Source organism: Lampris incognitus, chromosome 2 (assembly GCF_029633865.1).
Source record: "Lampris incognitus isolate fLamInc1 chromosome 2, fLamInc1.hap2, whole genome shotgun sequence".
NCBI classification, from domain to species: domain Eukaryota; kingdom Metazoa; phylum Chordata; class Actinopteri; order Lampriformes; family Lampridae; genus Lampris; species Lampris incognitus.
The window spans coordinates 54819889-54841000 of record NC_079212.1 but is presented as its reverse complement, the minus strand read 5'-3'; the positions used below and the strand labels follow the sequence as shown (position 1 = coordinate 54841000).

At 35.2% G+C, this 21112-nt stretch overlaps 1 protein-coding gene across 1 annotated transcript in view; it reads right to left on the bottom strand.

Moving 5' to 3' along the window:
- Nucleotides 1-21112, bottom strand: part of tmco4 (transmembrane and coiled-coil domains 4) — a 542127-nt gene that overhangs the window by 141987 nt on the left and 379028 nt on the right.

Genomic DNA, 21112 nt, shown 5'->3' with positions numbered 1-21112 from the left:
TCCAAACCATCCATCCATCATCCAAACCATCCATCGTTCACCCAAACCATCCGTCCTTCACCCAAACCATCCATTCATCATCAAAACCATCTAGCCATCATCCAAACCATCCATCCATCCATCATCCAAACCATCCATCCATCATCCAAACCATCCATCCATCATCCAAACCATCCATCCATCATCAAAAAAATCTATCCATCGTTCAAACCGTCCATCCATCATCCAAACTATCCATCCATCATCCAAGTCAGGACTCATCCATCCATCATCCAAACCGTCAATCCATCATCCAAACCATCCATCCATCATCCAAACCGTCAATCCATTATCCAAACCATCCATCCATCATCCAAACCGCTCGACCTGCTGTCAGGCTGGTGGGTGCTTGAGCCGATCCCAGCAGTCACTCACTAACACTTTATTTGTCGTTTCATTTCATGCACTTGCGTACATGAGATGAAACGAAATGCTGTTTCCCCCAGCCCACAACAGTACAACACAAAGACAACAACATATCCAAAAACTACAAGAACACACACCCAAACTAACACACATCTCCAAACTAACACATATATCCAATCTAACACACATATCCACACTAACACACATATCCACACTAACACACATATCTAAACTAACACACATCTCCAAACTAACACATATATCCAATCTAACACACATATCCACACTAACACACATACCACGTATCCACACTAACACACATATCCACACTCCCCCAGCCAATCCAGCGCCAGCTCTCCCAGCCAGACACCCTCGACACACCTCCCTCCTCACAACGACATCAAAAACACCAGTCAACGCCAGGTGAGGCCGCCGCCAGACCACCCTTGGTGTTATCGGAACCGCCGGTCTGCATGGGCTAGCAGTTAGCTGAGCCTGCCCCGCTCTCCCAGCCATCAAACGAAGACAGAACCTAGACGCAGGCGTGGACAAAAACACTGCATGGACGGTGCTGGGTGGGTGAGGCCGCCGCAAATGGGAATTCGCGCCGCCATCTTCCCACAAGTAGGTGCGTTGATTTCATTCAAATGTTTGGACGGAGGGCCGGATAAGCGGTTCGGATAATGGATGGCTGGACGGACGGATGGTTGGACGGATGGACGGATGGACAGTTGGACGGATGGACGGATGGATGGATGGACGGAGGTTAAAGTGGCAGGAAAGGCATCTCATTTAGTAAACATGGTAGCCATGTTTGTATTTCGGTGTGTGTATAAATTATAAGTAAAACAACTATATGTCTGTGTTTTACTTTTACTTATAGCTGACACAGTTTGAGCTGTTTTTCTCTGGGTTTTGTGTAGTTTAGCTTTTGTCCTGTAGATGTCTTCATGTTCCCCTTAGCCTTATTGGGCTGCATGATTTTCATGTGTCAGTTCATCGTGGTCACCTGTGTGGAGGGTATTTAAGTCTTTTCTGCTTGCCTGTTGCCTGATCGTCTGATGAAGTTGGTCTGTTACTCTGCCGAAACCTCTAGTGTATCTTGATTTGGTGAGTGCCTTTGTTTAGTTTTTGTTTGCGCTGCCAGTTCTTTTGAACTGATGTCTTTGTTCCTGATTTTTGCCTTAGTTTTCAAATAAAGACTTTTTGTTCACCTTCTACTTCTGTGTCTGTGTCTGCATTTAGGTCTGAATTCTGAAATGTGACAGTGTGATGAGACCGACAATGGACCCAGCAGACCCTGCACTCTTTCAGGTCGCCCGCGGGAGACATGAGCAGCAGAACACCTGCCTCACTGAGGTATTCAGCAAGTTAGCTGAACGGCACAACAAGAACCACCGGAGCATGATGGTCCAACTCCAGAGCACGGCCATTCAGCCTCAGTTTTCTCTACTCTCCTGACCTCAACAAACCTCCATCTGTTCAAGAATGCTCGATTTTTTTGAGAACCCCGTTTGCCTCCGCCAGAGCGCCATTCCGGTGACCCGGGTTCCTGCTGCTCCTTCTTCTCTGAGTGTTCATTGGTGTTCGAGCTCCAGCCTTCCTCTTTCCTGTAGTGGAACGTCAGGCCTCTAGGGGGCACTAGACTTTAGGTCAAGCCAATAAGGGCATACGAAAATATAACTAGAGAATAAGACAATACAAGTTAAGTGTGATTCTACAGAGTTGCCTGTGTCGTCGTGATAAGAAAACCAAGGTTCAATACAAAACAATATACATGGGGTCAGAAGTTTGGCGAGACGAATCTGTAAGTAGAAGAAAGAAACTACTTATAAAGTTGGAACAAAAGACCGGATTTGCCTACAGTAGCCAGTGCACCTAACACGCTGCTAAGCTAAGTGAGCCTGCTAGCTTGTTGACTCGCCGTCGATAAGGAGGGAGGAGCAATAACGAGACAATGGACCAGATATTTTCGATACCACCCCCGGGAAGCTTCAATTTTGACAAGCCAAGCAGTTGCACTCAATGGCTATGATGCTTCGAGTGATTTAGAGTGGCGTCAGCACTAGCAGAAAAGAGTGAGGAATACCAGATCAATTCGCTGCTGTATATCATGGGGGAGAAAAGTGACGACATTTTGAACACACTGACTTTGTCTGACGAACAGAAGTATGAAGATGTGTGTAAAGCCTTGGGTGAGCATTTTATTGGAAAATACAATGTAATATACGAGATGGCCAGATTTACAGGACTTCTCCGCCCACCTGGCGGGGGCTACCATCTTTTCCAAAGTAGATTTGGTGCGGGGCTACCACCAGGTACCTGTCCACCCTCGGGACGTGCCCAAGACAGCGGTCATCACGCAATTTGGGCTCTTCGAGTTCCGGCGGATGCCCTTCGGTCTCAAGGGGGCAGCGCAGACGTTCCAGCGGCTGATGGACTCTGTGCTACGGGATATGCCGTTCTTCTTTGTTTACTTGGATGACATTCTCGTGGCCAGCGCATCCGCGGAGGAGCGCCTGACGCAGCTCCGGCAGTTGTTCGAGCGGCTCAGTGCGCATGGACTCATAGTCAACCCAGCCAAGTGCCAGTTTGGCCTGTCGTCCATCGACTTCCTCGGCCACCGCTTCTCCCCACAAGGAGCCGTTCCGCTTCCTGCCAGAGTGGACGCCGTCGCCAGTTTTCCACACCGCCGCACTGTGAAGTCCCTGCAGGAGTTCTTGGGCATGGTGAACTTTTATAACAGGTTCATTCCCCACGCAGCTCACCGCATGCGGCCCTTGTACGAGGCCCTGCCGGGCAAGCAAGCCAAGGGCGAGGTAGACTGGTCCCCGGGGATGGACGAAGCTTTTGACGATGCCATGGCTGCGCTGGCCAATGCCGCTTTGCTGGCGCACCCGTCCCCCACTGCCCCAATTGCCCTCACGACCAACGCTTCTGACTATGCGGTCAGGGCGGTGGGCGAGCAGTGGGTGGGCGGCACCTGGCAGCCCCTTGCCTTCTTTAGCAAACAGCTTAAGGACAACGAGCGGAAGTACAGCACCTTCGACCGGGAGCTCCTGGGTCTCTTCCTCGCCTCCCGACACTTCAGGTTCCTGTTGGAAGGCCGCCATTTCACTGCCTTCGTCGACCACAAGCTGCTGACATTTGCCATGGCCAAGACCTCCGAGCTGTGGTCCGGGCGCCAACAGCGTCAGCTCTCTGCCATCTCGGAGTCTACCAAGGACATCCGGCACGTGGCTGGCTAGGACAACTTGGTTACTGACTGCCTCTCCCAGGCGCTGGCAGGGTCCGTTCACTTGGGACTCGATTACGCTGCCATGGCTGCAGACCAAGCCGCTGACGCGGACATCCAGGCCTATCGGACGGCCATTACGGGGCTGCGGTTGGAGGATGTGGTGTTTGACAGCGCCAACGCCACACTCCTCTGCGACGTTTCCACAGGCCAGCCCCGCCCCATGGTGCCCACCAGCTGGCGGCACTGTGTTTTTGACGTTATCCATGGCCTTTCTCACCCGTGTGTGAAGGCGTCCACTAAGCTGGTGGGGGCCATGTTCGTCTGGCCCGGCCTCAGGAAGGACGCCAAGGCCTGGGCTGACTACTGCATGGCGTGCCAGCGTTCCAAAGTACACCGTCATACCAAAGCCCCCTTGGCGCCATTCCTGGTGCCCGAGAGGCGTTTTCACCATGTGAATGTGTACCTGGTGGGCCCCCTGCCCCCCTCCCACGGGTTCACTCACCTTCTCACCATGGTGGACAGGACCACCAGGTGGCCGGAAGCTGTTCTGGGTGGCCCGTTTTGGCACGCCGGATGACCTCACCTCTGACAGGGGCCTGCAGTTCACGTCGGAGCTCTGGACTGCAGTCGCGGAGGGGCTGGGGTGAAGCTCCACCGAACCACAGCGTACAACCCGCAGGGCAGCGGACTTTGTGAGCAGTTTCATCTGTCTACAAAGGCCACTCTTCGTGCCAGCCTCACGGACAGCAACTGGGTCGATTGCCTCCCGTGGGTCATGCTCGGCCTTCGCTCTGCCCCCAGGGAAGACCTCCAGTCCTTGTCTGCCGAGCTGGTTTACGGCCAGCCGCTGCGTGTCCCGGGTGAGTTTCTTCCGGATGCTATGGTCCCCTGGTCAGCAGCTTCTCAATGGGCTGTGGCCTGGGACAGTGCCAACACTTTCGCTCCGATCCCTACATCTCACCACTGCCTCCCTCAGTCCTACGTCCCCAAGAATATTCTGTCGGCCAGTTACATCTTCATCCACCATGACAGCCGCCATACGCCCCTGCAGCCGCCCTATGATGGGCCCTTCCGCGTCCTGGAAGCCGGGCCTAAGAACTTTGTGGTGCACATGGGGGCAAGCCGGAGCGGGTCTCGGTGGACCGTCTTGAGCCTGCCCATTTGGACCTGGGTGGGCCAGTCGAACTGGCCCTGCCCTCGCGGCATGGACACCCCCCTTCTCGGACCCCTGGCCCAGCCTCGGCCCCTGCCAGGGCTCTGGCTCTGTCCCCTGCCCCTGCCCCTGCCCCCGCCCCAATACCCATTTGGCGCAGCCGTTTTGGCCGCCTGGTCCGCCCCCCAAGACGTTGACTGTTTCACTGGGGACTGTTCGCCTGTTGGCTGTTTGTGTTTCACTGAGTACGGATGTGTTACACTACTGTTTTGCTTTTTTTTGTGATACTGAATTCTGGGGGGGCCTGTGTGGTGATACACAATTGAGGGTAGATTCACCAGGGGCTGCTGCTCCTTTAAGGCAGATGTTCAGAGTGCTGACGTAGGCACTGCTTAGAGTTTCTGGGGTGGAGCCATGTTTGCAGCAGCCTAGCGGTTAGCTGGTTGCCAGGAGAGATTGTGGTGTATCGGTGTTGTTTTGTGTGGCGAGTAAACGGCATTGACTAGACTCGATCTCTCTGACTCTTCATTCCTGCACTCCCACAACATAATGATTTAAATGAGGGCTATCTAAGTGTTCCTACTGGAAAGTTGATGTACCTCAAGATTCAAAAAAAGGATTGGTTGTTAAAATCCCTAGTGTTTGCACTGCAACAGTTTTGGTGGGAATTAAACTGGAGATGTCTGCCAAGGTGACATTGCTACCACCAGGACACATCATCAGTTGTGTACCTCAGCATCACAGGGTGTTTCGGCCTTTTACACAAGACACCTCTGCTGAGGCAGGCCCACCACAGGTTGATCGGTCCTGGGTGTGTGACCTGTGGTTAGCTGTTCACCCTGGCAGCCCAGACGGTGTCTCTCCTTTTGATCCAGATCCAGTGGCTAGTCCTCTCAGCAGTGTTGGCTAGCTCTTTGATCACTCTCCTGTGGGCCTGCCCCCTGACTCCTAGTTCCCTCAGGAGTTTTGCTGTGGAGCTGGCAACAAAGCCCCTAAAACCCACCTCCAACCCACCTCCAAAAGAAATGATCCACTGATTTACAGACGCCTCTTTCACCACGTAAGACTGGGGAAAAGTTTTGCCAGTGTGCATCACGTGATGGTGTAATTACACGGTTTGACCATTATGTCAAATTTGTCTCCAAGCCCAGCGTACTTCCTGGATCCAGTTTATTTTAAAGGTGTTTACAGTTAAAGTCCAGAAATTCAAGACCACCCTCCTCTCTAGCATTGGAAAGCATAGATTTTATTAAGTCTATGTGAGTTGTTTTCCATACAAAATTTAAAACGGTTTTATTTATTTTGTTGTCTGTGAAAGACTGTAGTCTGTCACAGACAACAAGAGTACAAATTGTTAAACTACTTTGACACTATCTTTAAAGAATTCTCTGACAATTCTGTGACTTAATGCTTCTTTATTCTTATATTTATTTTCCATTTTAATGCAGTTGTTTTTCTTTCTTTTTTCTTTTTATTTGATTATATTTTTTCAGTTTATGTAATTGTTCATTAAATAGAACACATATTTTAAATGGGGAGTCTATTTTGTTCATTGTGAGTGTCTGTTTTCTGATTAAGTTGTATGTACACTGCTGTTATGTTGATTCCTGTTCTCGTCATACATCGATGGGTATTGGGAAGACCCTGCCCATGCTGGTCGCAGCAGACCATGTGAGGGCTGGCAGTGGGATGAAGAGGTGTGCTGAAGAAGTAGACCATGTGAGGGCTGGCAGTGGGATGAAGAGGTATGCTGAAGAAGCAGACCATGTGAGGGCTGGCAGTGGGATGAAGAGGTATGCTGAAGAAGCAGACCATGTGAGGGCTGGCAGTGGGATGAAGAGGTGTGCTGAAGAAGTAGACCATGTGAGGGCTGGCAGTGGGATGAAGAGGTATGCTGAAGAAGCAGACCATGTGAGGGCTGGCAGTGGGATGAAGAGGTGTGCTGAAGAAGCAGACCATGTGAGGGCTGGCAGTGGGATGAAGAGGTGTGCTGAAGAAGCAGACCATGTGAGGGCTGGCAGTGGGATGAAGAGGTATGCTGAAGAAGCAGACCATGTGAGGGCTGGCAGTGGGATGAAGAGGTATGCTGAAGAAGCAGACCATGTGAGGGCTGGCAGTGGGATGAAGAGGTATGTTGAAGAAGCAGACCATGTGAGGGCTGGCAGTGGGATGAAGAGGTATGCTGAAGAAGCAGACCATGTGAGGGCTGGCAGTGGGATGAAGAGGTGTGCTGAAGAAGCAGACCATGTGAGGGCTGGCAGTGGGATGAAGAGGTATGCTGAAGAAGCAGACCATGTGAGGGCTGGCAGTGGGATGCAGAGGTATGCTGAAGAAGCAGACCATGTGAGGGCTGGCAGTGGGATGAAGAGGTGTTCTGAAGAAGCAGAACATGTGAGGGCTGGCAGTGGGATGAAGAGGTATGCTGAAGAAGCAGACCATGTGAGGGCTGGCAGTGGGATGAAGAGGTATGCTGAAGAAGCAGACCATGTGAGGGCTGGCAGGGTCAGATGGTAGGGTCAGAATTTGGCGTCAACAACATGAAAGCATGGATCCATCCTGCCTTGTATCAACGGTTCAGGCTGCTGGTGGTGGTGTAATGGTGTGGGGGATATTTTCTTGGCGCACTTTGGGCCCCTTAGTACCAATTGAGCATCGTGTCAACGCCACAGCCTACCTGAGTATTGTTGCTGACCATGTCCATCCCTTCATGACCACAGTGTTCCCATCTTCTGAGGCTACTTCCAGCAGGATAACGCGCCATATCATAAAGCTCGAATCACCTCAGACTGGTTTCTTGAACATGACAATGAGTTCACTGTACTCAAATGGCCTCCACAGTCACCAGATCTCAATCCAATAGAGCACCTTTGGGATGTGGTGGACCGGGAGATTCGCATCATGGATGTGCAGCCGACAAATCTGCAGCAACTGCGTGATGCTGTCATGTCAATATGAACCAAACCCTCTGAGGAATGTTTCCAGTACCTTGTTGAATCTATGCCACGAAGGATTAAGGCAGTTCTGAAGGCAAAAGGGGGTCCAACCCGGTACTAGCAAGGTGTACCTAATAAAGTGGCCAGTGAGTGTATATGATACTAGTGGATTTATATATAATAGTGGAGTTATATATGATACTAGTGGAGTTATATATGATACTAGTGGAGTTATATATTATACTAGTGGAGTTTTATATTTACTAGTGGACTTATATATGATACTAGTGGAGTTATATATTATATTAGTGGAGTTATATATTATATATTAGTGGAGTTATATATTATACTAGTGGAGTTATATGTTATATTAGTGGAGTTATATATTGTACTAGTGGAGTTATATATTATACTAGTGGCGATATATATTATATTAGTGGAGTTATATATTATACTAGTGGAGTTATATATTAGTGGAGTTATATATTATACTAGTGGATTTATATATTATACTAGTGGAGTTATATATTATACTAGTGGAGTTTTATATTTACTAGTGGACTTATATATAATACTAGTGGAGTTGTATATTATATTAGTGGAGTTATATATTATACAAGTGGAGGTTTTATTATATTAGTGGAATTTTATATTATACTAGTGGAGTTACGGTATATATTATACTAGTGGAGTTATATATAAGTGGAGTTATATATTATACTAGTGGAGTTGTATATTATAGTAGGGGAGTTATATATTATACTAGTGGAGTTGTATATTATACTACTGGGGTTATATATTATAGTAGTGGAGTTATATATGATACTAGTGGAGTTATATATTATACTAGTGGAGTTATATATTATACTAGTGGAGTTATATATTATACTATTGGAGTTATATGTGATACTAGTGAAGTTATATATTATACTAGTGGAGTTATATATTATACTAGTGGAGTTATATATTATACTATTGGAGTTATATGTGATACTAGTGCAGTTATATATTATGGTAGTGTAGTTATATATGATACTAGTGGAGTTATATATTATACTAGTGGAGTTATATATTATACTAGTGGCGTCATATATTATATTAGTGGAGTTACATATTATACTAGTGGAGTTATATGTTATATTAGTGGAGTTATATATTGTACTAGTGGAGTTATACATATATGATACTAGTGGATTTATATATAATAATAGTGGAGTTATATATGATACTAGTGGAGTTATATATGATACTAGTGGAGTTATATATTATAATAGTGGAGTTATATATCATACTAGTGGAGCTATATATGATACTAGTGGAGTTATATATGATACTAGTGGAGTTATATATGATACTGGTGGATTTATATATAATAATAATGGCGTTATATAAGATACTAGTGGAGTTATATATGATACTAGTGGAGTTATATATGATACTAGTGGACTTACGTATATATGATACTAGTGGAGTTATATATTATTCTAGTGGAGTTATATATTATACTAGTGGAGTTATATATTATATTAGTGGAGCTTTATATTATAAAAGTGGAGTTATATATTATATTAGTGGAGGTATATATTACATATTAGTGGAGTTATATATGATACTAGTGGAGTTATATATTATACTAGTGGAGGTATATATTATACTAGGGAAGTTATATATTAGTGGAGTTATATATTATACTAGTGGATTTATGTATTATACTAGTGGAGTTATATATTATACTAGTGGAGTTTTATATTTACTAGTGGACTTATATATGATACTAGTGGAGTTATATATTGTATTAGTGGAGTTATATATTATATATTAGTGGAGTTATATATGATACTAGTGGAGTTGTATATTATATTAGTGGAGTTATATATTATACAAGAGGAGGTTTTATTATATGAGTGGAGTTTTATATTATACTAGTGGAGTTACGGTATATATTATATTAGTGGAGTTATATATAAGTGGAGTTATATATTATACTAGTGGAGTTGTATATTATAGTAGGGCAGTTATATATTATACTAGTGGAGTTATATATTATACTAGTGGAGTTATATATTATACTACTTGAGTTATATGTGATACTAGTGCAGTTATATCTTATAGTAGTGGAGTTATATATTATACTAGTGGAGTTATATATTATACTATTGGAGTTATATGTGATACTAGTGCAGTTATATGTGATACTAGTGCAGTTATATATTATAATAGTAGAGTTATATATGATACTAGTGGAGTTATATATGATACTATTGGAGTTATATATGATACTAGTTGATTTATATATTATAATAGTGGAGTTATATATCATACTAGTGGAGCTATATATGATACTAGTGGAGTTATATATTATACTAGTGGATTTATGTATTATACTAGTGGATTTATATATTATACTAGTGGAGTTTTATATTTACTAGTGGACTTATATATGATACTAGTGGAGTTATATATTATATTAGTGGAGTTATATATTATATATTAGTGGAGTTATATATGATTCTAGTGGAGTTGTATAGGATACTAGTGGAGTTATATATAATACTAGTGGAGTTGTATATTATATTAGTGGAGTTATATATTATACAAGTGGAGGTTTTATTATATTAGTGGAGTTTTATATTATACTAGTGGAGTTACGGTATATATTATATTAGTGGAGTTATATATAAGTGGAGTTATATATTATACTAGTGGAGTTGTATATTATAGTAGGGGAGTTATATATTATACTAGTGGAGTTATATATTAGTGGAGTTATATATTATACTAGTGGATTTATGTATTATACTAGTGGAGTTATATATTATACTAGTGGAGTTTTATATTTTCTAGTGTACTTATATATGATACTAGTGGAGTTATATATTATGTTAGTGGACTTATATATTATATATTAGTGGAGTTGTATATGATACTAGTGGAGTTATATATGATACTAGTGGAGTTATATATGATACTAGTGGATTTATATATTATAATAGTGGAGTCATATATCATACTAGTGGAGTTATATATGATACTAGTGGAGTTGTATATGATACTAGTGCAGATATATATTATAAAAGTGGAGATATATATGATACTAGTGGAGTTGTATATGATACTAGTTTAGTTATATATGATACCAGTGCAGTTATATATTATAAAAGTGGAGTTGTTTATTATACTAGTGGAGTTATGTATTATATTAGTGGAGGTATATATTATATTAGTGGAGTTATAAATTATACTAGTGGTGTTATGTATTATTTTAGTGGAGATTTATATTATAAAAGTGGAGTTATATATTATATTAGTGGAGGTATATATTATACTAGTGGAGTTATATATTAGTGGAGTTATATATTATACTAGTGGATTTATGTATTATACTAGTGGAGTTATATATTATACTAGTGGAGTTATGAATTATACTAGTGGTGTTATGTATTATTTTAGTGGAGATTTATATTATAAAAGTGGAGTAATATATTATATTAGTGGAGGTATATATTATACTAGTGGAGTTATATATTTGTGGAGTTATATATTATACTAGTGGATGTATGTATTATACTAGTGGAGTTATATATTATACTAGTGGAGTTTTATATTTACTAGTGGACTTATATATGATACTAGTGGAGTTATATATTATATTAGTGGAGTTATATATTATATATTAGTGGAGTTATATATGATACTAGTGGAGTTATATATAATACTAGTGGAGTTGTATATTATATAAGTGGAGTTATATATTATACAAGTGGAGGTTTTATTATATTAGTGGAGATTTATATTATATTGGTTAAGTTACGGTATATATTATATTAGTGGTGTTATATGTAAGTGGAGTTATATATTATACTAATGGAGTTGTATATTATAGTAGGGGAGTTATATATTATACTAGTGGAGTTGTATATTATACTAGTGGGGTTATATATTATTGTATTGGAGTTATATATGATACTAGTGGAGTTATATATTATACTAGTGGAGTTGTATATTATACTAGTGGAGTTATATATTATAGTAGTGGAGTTATATATGATACTAGTGGAGTTATATATGATACTACTGGAGTTATGTATGATACTAGTGGATTTATATATTATAATAGTGGAGTTATATATCATACTAGTGGAGCTATATATGATACTAGTGGAGTTATATATGATACTAGTGGAGTTGTATATTATATTAGTGGAGTTATATATTATACAAGAGGAGGTTTTATTATATGAGTGGAGTTTTATATTATACTAGTGGAGTTACGGTATATATTATATTAGTGGAGTTATATATAAGTGGAGTTATATATTATACTAGTGGAGTTGTATATTATAGTAGGGCAGTTATATATTATACTAGTGGAGTTATATATTATACTAGTGGAGTTATATATTATACTACTTGAGTTATATGTGATACTAGTGCAGTTATATCTTATAGTAGTGGAGTTATATATTATACTAGTGGAGTTATATATTATACTATTGGAGTTATATGTGATACTAGTGCAGTTATATGTGATACTAGTGCAGTTATATATTATAATAGTAGAGTTATATATGATACTAGTGGAGTTATATATGATACTATTGGAGTTATATATGATACTAGTTGATTTATATATTATAATAGTGGAGTTATATATCATACTAGTGGAGCTATATATGATACTAGTGGAGTTATATATTATACTAGTGGATTTATGTATTATACTAGTGGATTTATATATTATACTAGTGGAGTTTTATATTTACTAGTGGACTTATATATGATACTAGTGGAGTTATATATTATATTAGTGGAGTTATATATTATATATTAGTGGAGTTATATATGATTCTAGTGGAGTTGTATAGGATACTAGTGGAGTTATATATAATACTAGTGGAGTTGTATATTATATTAGTGGAGTTATATATTATACAAGTGGAGGTTTTATTATATTAGTGGAGTTTTATATTATACTAGTGGAGTTACGGTATATATTATATTAGTGGAGTTATATATAAGTGGAGTTATATATTATACTAGTGGAGTTGTATATTATAGTAGGGGAGTTATATATTATACTAGTGGAGTTATATATTAGTGGAGTTATATATTATACTAGTGGATTTATGTATTATACTAGTGGAGTTATATATTATACTAGTGGAGTTTTATATTTTCTAGTGTACTTATATATGATACTAGTGGAGTTATATATTATGTTAGTGGACTTATATATTATATATTAGTGGAGTTGTATATGATACTAGTGGAGTTATATATGATACTAGTGGAGTTATATATGATACTAGTGGATTTATATATTATAATAGTGGAGTCATATATCATACTAGTGGAGTTATATATGATACTAGTGGAGTTGTATATGATACTAGTGCAGATATATATTATAAAAGTGGAGATATATATGATACTAGTGGAGTTGTATATGATACTAGTTTAGTTATATATGATACCAGTGCAGTTATATATTATAAAAGTGGAGTTGTTTATTATACTAGTGGAGTTATGTATTATATTAGTGGAGGTATATATTATATTAGTGGAGTTATAAATTATACTAGTGGTGTTATGTATTATTTTAGTGGAGATTTATATTATAAAAGTGGAGTTATATATTATATTAGTGGAGGTATATATTATACTAGTGGAGTTATATATTAGTGGAGTTATATATTATACTAGTGGATTTATGTATTATACTAGTGGAGTTATATATTATACTAGTGGAGTTATGAATTATACTAGTGGTGTTATGTATTATTTTAGTGGAGATTTATATTATAAAAGTGGAGTAATATATTATATTAGTGGAGGTATATATTATACTAGTGGAGTTATATATTTGTGGAGTTATATATTATACTAGTGGATGTATGTATTATACTAGTGGAGTTATATATTATACTAGTGGAGTTTTATATTTACTAGTGGACTTATATATGATACTAGTGGAGTTATATATTATATTAGTGGAGTTATATATTATATATTAGTGGAGTTATATATGATACTAGTGGAGTTATATATAATACTAGTGGAGTTGTATATTATATAAGTGGAGTTATATATTATACAAGTGGAGGTTTTATTATATTAGTGGAGATTTATATTATATTGGTTAAGTTACGGTATATATTATATTAGTGGTGTTATATGTAAGTGGAGTTATATATTATACTAATGGAGTTGTATATTATAGTAGGGGAGTTATATATTATACTAGTGGAGTTGTATATTATACTAGTGGGGTTATATATTATTGTATTGGAGTTATATATGATACTAGTGGAGTTATATATTATACTAGTGGAGTTGTATATTATACTAGTGGAGTTATATATTATAGTAGTGGAGTTATATATGATACTAGTGGAGTTATATATGATACTACTGGAGTTATGTATGATACTAGTGGATTTATATATTATAATAGTGGAGTTATATATCATACTAGTGGAGCTATATATGATACTAGTGGAGTTATATATGATACTAGTGGAGTTATACATTATACTAGGGGAGTTATACATTAGACTACTGGAGTTATATGTGATACTAGTGCAGTTATATATTATAGTAGTGGAGTTATATATGATACTAGTGGAGTTATATATGATACTAGTGCAGTTACATATTATAAAAGTGGAGTTATATATGATACTAGTGGAGTTGTATATGATACTAGTTTAGTTATATATGATACCAGTGCAGTTATATATTATAAAAGTGGAGTTGCTTATTATACTAGTGGAGTTATGTATTATATTAGTGGAGGTAAATATTATATTAGTGGAGTTATAAATTATACTAGTGGTGTTATGTATTATTTTAGTGGAGATTTATATTATAAAAGTGGAGTTATATATTATATTAGTGGAGGTATATATTATACTAGTGGATTTATGTATTATACTAGTGGAGTTATATATTATACTAGTGGAGTTATAAATTATACTAGTGGTGTTATGTATTATTTTAGTGGAGATTTATATTATAAAAGTGGAGTAATATATTATATTAGTGGAGGTATATATTATACTAGTGGAGTTATATTTTTGTGGAGTTATATATTATACTAGTGGATGTATGTATTATACTAGTGGAGTTATATATTATACTAGTGGAGTTTTATATTTACTAGTGGACTTATATATGATACTAGTGGAGTTATATATTATATTAGTGGAGTTATATATTATATATTAGTGGAGTTATATATGATACTAGTGGAGTTATGTATGATACTAGTGGATTTATATATTATAATAGTGGAGTTATATATCATACTAGTGGAGCTATATATGATACTAGTGGAGTTATATATGATACTAGTGGAGTTATAAATTATACTAGTGGTGTTATGTATTATTTTAGTGGAGATTTATATTATAAAAGTGGAGTTATATATTATATTAGTGGAGGTATATATTATACTAGTGGAGTTATATATTAGTGGAGTTATATATTATACTAGTGGATTTATGTATTATACTAGTGGAGTTATATATTATACTAGTGGAGTTATAAATTATACTAGTGGTGTTATGTATTATTTTAGTGGAGATTTATATTATAAAAGTGGAGTAATATATTATATTAGTGGAGGTATATATTATACTAGTGGAGTTATATATTTGTGGAGTTATATATTATACTAGTGGATGTATGTATTATACTAGTGGAGTTATATATTATACTAGTGGAGTTTTATATTTACTAGTGGACTTATATATGATACTAGTGGAGTTATATATTATATTAGTGGAGTTATATATTATATATTAGTGGAGTTATATATGATACTAGTGGAGTTATATATAATACTAGTGGAGTTGTATATTATATAAGTGGAGTTATATATTATACAAGTGGAGGTTTTATTATATTAGTGGAGATTTATATTATATTGGTTAAGTTACGGTATATATTATATTAGTGGTGTTATATGTAAGCGGAGTTATATATTATACTAATGGAGTTGTATATTATAGTAGGGGAGTTATATATTATACTAGTGGAGTTGTATATTATACTAGTGGGGTTATATATTATTGTATTGGAGTTATATATGATACTAGTGGAGTTATATATTATACTAGTGGAGTTGTATATTATACTAGTGGAGTTATATATTATAGTAGTGGAGTTATATATGATACTAGTGGAGTTATATATGATACTACTGGAGTTATGTATGATACTAGTGGATTTATATATTATAATAGTGGAGTTATATATCATACTAGTGGAGCTATATATGATACTAGTGGAGTTATATATGATACTAGTGGAGTTATACATTATACTAGGGGAGTTATACATTAGACTACTGGAGTTATATGTGATACTAGTGCAGTTATATATTATAGTAGTGGAGTTATATATGATACTAGTGGAGTTATATATGATACTAGTGCAGTTACATATTATAAAAGTGGAGTTATATATGATACTAGTGGAGTTGTATATGATACTAGTTTAGTTATATATGATACCAGTGCAGTTATATATTATAAAAGTGGAGTTGTTTATTATACTAGTGGAGTTATGTATTATTTTAGTGGAGGTATATATTATATTAGTGGAGTTATAAATTATACTAGTGGTGTTATGTATTATTTTAGTGGAGATTTATATTATAAAAGTGGAGTTATATATTATATTAGTGGAGGTATATATTATACTAGTGGAGTTATATATATAGCTCCACTAGTATGATATATAACTCCACTATTATAATATATAAATCCACTAGTATCATATATAACTCCAGTAGTATCATATATAACTCCACTAGTATCATATATAACTCCACTACTATAATATATAACTCCACTAGTATAATATACAACTCCACTAGTATAATATATAACTCCACTAGTTTCATATATAACTCCAATACAATAATATATAACCCCACTAGTATAATATACAACTCCACTAGTATAATATATAACTCCCCTACTATAATATACAACTCCATTAGTATAATATATAACTCCACTTACATATAACACCACTAATATAATATATACCGTAACTTAACCAATATAATATAAATCTCCACTAATATAATAAAACCTCCACTTGTATACTATATAACTCCACTTATATAATATACAACTCCACTAGTATTATATATAACTCCACTAGTATCATATATAACTCCACTAATATATAATATATAACTCCACTAATATAATATATAACTCCACTAGTATCATATATAAGTCCACTAGTAAATATAAAACTCCACTAGTATAATATATAACTCCACTAGTATAATACATACATCCACTAGTATAATATATAACTCCACAAAAATATAACTCCACTAGTATAATATATACCTCCACTAATATAATATATTACTCCACTTTTATAATATAAATCTCCACTAAAATAATACATAACACCACTAGTATAATTTATAACTCCACTAGTATAATATATAACTCCACTAGTATAATACATAAATCCACTAGTATAATATATAACTCCTATAATAGTGGAGTTATATATCATACTAGTGGAGCTATATATGATACTAGTGGAGTTATATATGATACTAGTGGAGTTATACATTATACTAGGGGAGTTATACATTAGACTACTGGAGTTATATGTGATACTAGTGCAGTTATATATTATAGTAGTGGAGTTATATATGATACTAGTGGAGTTATATATGATACTAGTGCAGTTACATATTATAAAAGTGGAGTTATATATGATACTAGTGGAGTTGTATATGATACTAGTTTAGTTTTATATGATACCAGTGCAGTTATATATTATAAAAGTGGAGTTGTTTATTATACTAGTGGAGTTATGTATTATATTAGTGGAGGTATATATTATATTAGTAGAGTTATAAATTGTACTAGTGGTGTTATGTATTATTTTAGTTGAGATTTATATTATAAAAGTGGAGTTATATATTATATTAGTGGAGGTATATATTATACTAGTGGAGTTATATATTAGTGGAGTTATATATTATACTAGTGGATTTATGTATTATACTAGGGGAGTTATAAATTATACTAGTGGTGTTACGTATTATTTTAGTGGAGATTTATATTATAAAAGTGGAGTAATATATTATATTAGTGGAGGTATATATTATACTAGTGGAGTTATATATTTGTGGAGTTATATATTATACTAGTGGATGTATGTATTATACTAGTGGAGTTATATATTATACTAGTGGAGTTTTATATTTACTAGTGGACTTATATATGATACTAGTGGAGTTATATATTATATTAGTGGCGTTATATATTATATATTAGTGGAGTTATATATGATACTAGTGGAGTTATATATAATATTAGTGGAGTTGTATATTATATAAGTGGAGTTATATATTATACAAGTGGAGGTTTTATTATATTAGTGGAGATTTATATTATATTGGTTAAGTTACGGTATATATTATATTAGTGGTGTTATATGTAAGTGGAGTTATATATTATACTAATGGAGTTGTATATTATAGTAGGGGAGTTATATATTATACTAGTGGAGTTGTATATTATACTAGTGGGGTTATATATTATAGTATTGGAGTTATATATGATACTAGTGGAGTTATATATTATACTAGTGGAGTTGTATATTATACTAGTGGAGTTATATATTATAGTAGTGGAGTTATATATGATACTAGTGGAGTTATATATGATACTACTGGAGTTATATATGATACTAGTGGATTTATATATTATAATAGTGGAGTTATATATCATACTAGTGGAGCTATATATGATACCAGTGGAGTTATATATGATACTAGTGGAGTTATACATTATACTAGGGGAGTTATACATTAGACTACTGGAGTTATATGTGATACTAGTGCAGTTATATATTATAGTAGTGGAGTTATATATTATATTAGTGGAGGTATATATTATATATTAGTGGAGTTATATATGATACTAGTGGAGTTATATATGATACTAGTGGAGTTATATATTATACTAGTGGCGTTATATATTATATTAGTGGAGTTATATATTATACTAGTGGAGTTATATATTATAAAAGTGGAGTTGTATATTATACTAGTGGAGTTATGTATTATATTAGTGGAGCTTTATATTATAAAAGTGGAGTAATACATTATATTAGTGGAGGTATATATTATAATAGTGGAGTTATAAATTATACTAGTGGTGTTATGTATTATTTTAGTGGAAATTTATATTATAAAAGTGGAGTTATATATTATATTAGCGGAGGTATATAATATATATTAGTGGAGTTATATATGATACTAGTGGAGTTGTATATGATACTAGTGGAGTTATATATAATACTAGTGGAGTTGTATATTATATAAGTGGAGTTATATATTATACAAGTGGAGGTTTTATTATATTAGTGGAGATTTATATTATACTAGTGGAGTTACGGTATATATTATATTAGTGGTGTTATATGTAAGTGGAGTTATATATTATACTAATGGAGTTGTATATTATAGTAGGGGAGTTATATATTATACTAGTGGAGTTGTATATTATACTAGTGGGGTTATATATGATAGTATTGGAGTTATATATGATACTAGTGGAGTTATATATTATACTAGTGGAGTTGTATATTATACTAGTGGAGTTATATATTATACTATTGGAGTTATATGTGATACTAGTGCAGTTAAATATTATAGTAGTGGAGTTATATATGATACTAGTGGAGTTATATATGATACTACTGGAGTTATATATGATACTAGTTGATTTATATATTATAATAGTGGAGTTATATATCATACTAGTGGAGCTATATATGATACTAGTGGAGTTATACATTATACTAGGGGAGTTATACATTAGACTACTGGAGTTATTTGTGATACTAGTGCAGTTATATATTATAGTAGTGGAGTTATATATGATACTAGTGGAGTTATATATGATACTAGTGCAGTTACATATTATAAAAGTGGAGTTATATATGATACTAGTGGAGGTATATAATATATATTAGTGGAGTTATATATGGTAATAGTGGAGTTATATATTATACTAGTGGAGTTATATATTATACTATTGGCGTTATATATTATATTAGCGGAGTTATATATTATACTAGTGGAGTTATATATTAGTGGAGTTATATATTATACTAGTGGATTTATGTATTATACTAGTGGAGTTATATATTATACTAGTGGAGTTTTATATTTTCTAGTGTACTTATATATGATACTAGTGGAGTTATATATTATGTTAGTGGACTTATATATTATATATTAGTGGAGTTATATATGATACTAGTGGAGTTATATATAATACTAGTGGAGTTGTATATTATATAAGTGGAGTTATATATTATACAAGTGGAGGTTTTATTATATTAGTGGAGATTTATATTATATTGGTTAAGTTACGGTATATATTATATTAGTGGTGTTATATGTAAGTGGAGTTATATATTATACTAATGGAGTTGTATATTATAGTAGGGGAGTTATATATGATACTAGTGGAGTTGTATATTATACTAGTGGGGTTATATATTATTGTATTGGAGTTATATATGATACTAGTGGAGTTATATATTATACTAGTGGAGTTGTATATTATACTAGTGGAGTTATATATTATAGTAGTGGAGTTATATATGATACTAGTGGAGTTATATATGATACTACTGGAGTTATGTATGATACTAGTGGATTTATATATTATAATAGTGGAGTTATATATCATACTAGTGGAGCTATATATCATACTAGTGGAGTTATATATGATACTAGTGGAGTTATACATTATACTAGGGGAGTTATACATTAGACTACTGGAGTTATATGTGATACTAGTGCAGTTATATATTATAGTAGTGGAGTTATATATGATACTAGTGGAGTTATATATGATACTAGTGCAGTTACATATTATAAAAGTGGAGTTATATATGATACTAGTGGAGTTGTATATGATACTAGTTTAGTTATATATGATACCAGTGCAGTTATATATTATAAAAGTGGAGTTGTTTATTATACTAGTGGAGTTATGTATTATTTTAGTGGAGGTATATATTATATTAGTGGAGTTATAAATTATACTAGTGGTGTTATGTATTATTTTAGTGGAGATTTATATTATAAAAGTGGAGTTATATATTATATTAGTGGAGGTATATATTATACTAGTGGAGTTATATATATAGCTCCACTAGTATGATATATAACTCCACTATTATAATATATAAATCCACTAGTATCATATATAACTCCAGTAGTATCATATATAACTCCACTAGTATCATATATAACTCCACTACTATAATATATAACTCCACTAGTATAATATACAACTCCACTAGTATAATATATAACTC